This window comes from Hippopotamus amphibius, chromosome 1 (assembly GCF_030028045.1).
Source record: "Hippopotamus amphibius kiboko isolate mHipAmp2 chromosome 1, mHipAmp2.hap2, whole genome shotgun sequence".
NCBI lineage: Eukaryota > Metazoa > Chordata > Mammalia > Artiodactyla > Hippopotamidae > Hippopotamus > Hippopotamus amphibius.
Window position 1 is genome coordinate 191734821 of NC_080186.1, and position 4447 is coordinate 191739267.

The window sequence follows — 4447 nt, forward strand, 5'->3', positions numbered from 1 at the left end:
CCTGAAATTGATCTCAATCAATTATGTGATATTTTATTATGTGTTATGAAATTAAAGGGAACAGAAAATTATCAGTCCAATAAATAAGGATGTGGTTTATCCTTATTTAAAATTGTTACCTTAATCAGGACATTATATATTGCAAAATATGTATTTGGTTTTCAGGTTTGTGATGAGGGTTAAATAAAAAACTGCATAGAATATAAAGTACATAAGTACTTATATGGATAAAATATGTCCTTTCTACTATTTCCACATTGTATTTTTCTTTTTTACTTGTTTTATTTTGTTTTCATAAGCAAGCTATGAAATGGTCATAAATTTGTATTCTCTAAACTGATGTTAGAACACATCTTTTTCCCCCTAAAATTTCCCCACAAAAAATAATATGTTTTTCATTAAACCAATTATGGACTAGTAGTTTTCAGAAGAATTAGATGAATTTTGATGTGCATATATTTTTCTTCATAATTTATAAAAGAACCTTTTGTATTCACCAACTATAAACATAAACCATATTACCAGTTTTCAGTATTTTAATTTTCTGATATAATATTGAAATACAGATGATACAAACAGTAAATCTTGATATTTTATTTTCAAAATATGTTCTACTTTTGCATTTGAATTTATTCTCTGTCTACTTAAAAGCAAATGTTAAAGCTCATGAGAGGGTAGCTGTTATTTTCAGCTCCTCCTCAATCCATCCTCACAGCCTACTGAAACCAGGATGGAGGAAATTAGCTGAATTTGATACAGTTCAGCTGAAGCTGAATTTTCCTTTAATCTTCAAGGAATCAGTAGCATAAAATTCTTTTCCCTTAAACTTATGGACAGTAAACAACTTTGAAAAGCTAATAAATGACTAGGCAAAATGGGTTTTATTGAATAACCATGAAAGAAAATGTACCAAAATGACTCTCCATACTTAATATTTGAATAAATAATATATTCAAGACATTTTGATTAAAATATTTTGTCAAACTTCTCACTTTAATATCAGATGAAAGAAAGATACCTCCATGCCTCTTGAAGGATTTTTACTTTGGTGAACAATCTTATACTTCCACCTTTACGTAACATTCAAAATAAAATATATTAAATATATGGGGCACTGATTTTTATTAAAGAAGCAACAAGAATCAAAATAATTCTTTAAAGTGTGATGTAAGATAAGTGGAGATTAAATCTATTATATATGCAATAAGCAGAATAATGCCCCTTGCCTCAAAGATACCCATATTCTAATCTTCAGAATCTGTGAATATATTCAGTTTCATGACAAAGGGAAATAAAGGTTGCAGATAGAATTAAGCTTGCTTCTCAACTGGTTTAGGTAGGCAGATTACCCAGGGTTATCCAGGTGGATCCAATTTAATTGCAAGAGTACTTAAAAGTAGAAAAGAGAGGCAGGAGAGTGAGTCAAAGGAAGACCACTGAAGAAAGGCACAGAGAGAGGTAACTTGTTATTCAAGATGGAGGAGTGGAGCCATGAGTTAAGGACTGTGGGATCACCTCAAAGCTGGGAAGACAAGGAAACAGGTTATGCTGTGCTCTAGAGACTCCAGGAAGGAATATAGCTCTTCTGACGCCGTGATCTTCTTTTAGCCTAGTGAGACCCTGGTTGGACTTCTGAACTACAGAACTGTAAGTTATTTTTTTGTTGTTTTTAAGCCGCTAAGATTTTGGAAATTTGTTAAAGCATCAGAAGAAAACTAATACAATACATCATACTTTTTTGTATCACAGTGAAAGAAAGGACAAAACACACACACAATATATGGGTTTACAAGGTGTATGTGTGTGTGAAATTGACTTTAGTTGAGTCAATTTTACAACACTACCCAAATTTCAAAATATGCCTTTTGTCTCTATAATCACACTTCTGGGAGTTTATTCTAAAGTTGTATTTACACGTATGGAAAATAATATGTGCACAAAAAATATTGATTTAAGACAAATTTTAACTTGTGTGAAATAATGAAATATAAATAAGTGCTTCATATGCTTCTGAGTGTGTTGCTTTCATAGACTAATAGCTATAATTTCAAAGAAGGACATCTTGACAGTTGGAGACAATTGAGGGTTAATACTCTCAAGAGTAAATTTTTGCAAATTTGAATATTGTACTATGTGCGTAAACAACTTATTAGAAATGGGTTGGTGAATTTAAAACTGAATGATATCATCTCATAAATTTCAAGGCTAATGGATGGTGGTTTTTTTTAGAAGGTTACAGAAGTGTGGGTGAGAGTCAGAAAATCTAGTCTTCTAAACTCTGGCCCACTTTTTGTTGGGGCTAAAGAATTGTTGCTGACATCTTCATAGATTTTTCTTGAATCATGATAGATGAAATTACAACAGTTTTGTCATAAGGTTAAGCAAAAAAACATATAATGAGTAAACAGCAAATAGAAGACTGTAGAACAGCTGATGACAATCTTGTTTGAACCATAAATAACGTACTAGTACTTGGGCCCTTCTAACGGGTAAAGCTTCAGGTGTATCAAGATAAACAATTAGGATAAAGATGCCCCTCTAGAAAGGGCTTGTGCTGAAAATGAAGGGGATTTTTCTCACCTGAGACTAGCAAAGGAGACGACCGTATGTGTAGATCACTTTGAAGTGTGCTGCAGGTATGATGAGAAAAACCATCCAATATAATTGCTACTTTTAAAGGCAGATGGGAGGAATGGGAAATCTACCAACAAATCAGTTATACTCTTAGGAGAGCCAGGTTGCACTACTCCTATGGCATTTCCTGCAGTAAAGAAAGTTGTAAAAAATCACCTCAGATAATTCCTAAAGTCAAATTGAAATGGCTCTTTCACTCTTTGTTCCAAATCTGCTAGAAAAAGAATATGGTGATGGCCATATGGGCCTCCTAGGGAGTGTTTATCGTGTATTGAGTAAGAACCCTAAGGGTCATAGGTCTGCTGCTATACACAGAGTGGAGAGAGACCACTGGGTCAAGACAACTCGATAAAATACAGTGGCTGGGCACTTGGCAGGATAGAGCTCAGACAAGCAACTGTATTTTCTCTAAAATGAAAATCAGCCTAAGTTTGAGAGGCTTATGAAACAGAAAAAACAACTACAGTAGGGACTAGGGTGCATAATGGTGAATCCTCTCATACAGATCATGGCTATTTTAAGTTTATATTTAATTTCATATGGAGTTTTGTGTAACACTAATCAATGTACCCAATAAGGTAATAGAATAAAGATATTGAATTAAATAAACTATGAAAAGTAAGTTTAAAGAAATCTACTGTCTTCAAATTTTAAATAGAATGTAAAGTGCTTATATAGTATGAAGTCCTTAAAATCATTTTAAAATGTTTGGACAATGCATAAGCATCTTTCTATATTTCAAATTAATAAGGATTGAAATTCATCAATACAAATATGTCTAAGTCAAAGTACTTTTATAGCCTTTGAAATTTTTGTCGTGATTACAAATGCTGATTGAAAATTGCTCTGAAAAAAAATAGAATATCACAACAAAATCAATGTAAATTTTATATATTTTAAATGAACTTGTATATAAGCTTAATTCTGATAAAACTTTTCTCTGAAAACTGAAGGGGACTTTTTTTTAAAGCCATAAACTTTTCACATAAAAAGAGGAGAGCTGAACCCCTTCCTCATCTATGCGTCTCAGTGCTTTCAAAAAAGCAATTTTAAGTGTGTCACAAGGTCAACTGTGGACTATAAAGTAGTAAATCCACATTTTTCCAGCTTAGTTTCATTGCAGAATTACATGCTTTCACAGGAGAAAAGGTGATGAAAAGGAGAAATAGCATCTGCACAGCTTTAGTCCTGTTGAAGGGAAATTAGTTGCATCAACATATATAAATGCCGATTACTTACCTAACAGAATCTTAGAGCAGTAAGGAAGCATAAATGTCAGCTTCTACAAACTTGTCTCAGTAGTCTGGGTTTGGATACTATTATCCTAAGTGGTTTACTCAAAATCAACCAATTACAGATAAAACTGAAATTTGAATATGTGTTTTGTTATTCCTTAATGGACTAAGCATCTCTAATATTTGCCTGCTCAACATCAACTTGTTTGAGGAACTGTCCCTACACGTGTTTCTGATTTTCTACCAATCACAGAGCCTCAGATGTGAACAGTGGTCTTAGGACCTAAGCTTTCACGTGGGGCATTTTTCTTTGGGGAAATTTTCTCAGTAGTGATTTATTGGGACAGTTGTCTATTTGAACTTTGTCATGTTCTGGCAATGTGTTGAAGAAACTTCTCATGAGTCACAGCTATTGAAAACTAAGTTAACATCTTTGCCTTTTTTCTTGGTTTGGGGGTGAAAGCTGAGTTTTATCATTAAGGTTGATAGGTATAGAATTTTCATAAATGCCTTTTGTCAGGTTGAGGAAATCGTCTTTATTCCTGTTTTGACTAGTGCTCTATCATTATTAGATGTTG

The 4447-nt window shown here is 32.9% G+C and overlaps 1 pseudogene; it reads left to right on the forward strand.

The window, feature by feature from the left end:
* Positions 1–1475: 1475 nt before the first annotated feature.
* On the forward strand, positions 1476–2986 carry LOC130844064 (protein BTG4-like; annotated as a pseudogene).
* The last annotated feature ends 1461 nt before the right edge of the window (positions 2987–4447 follow it).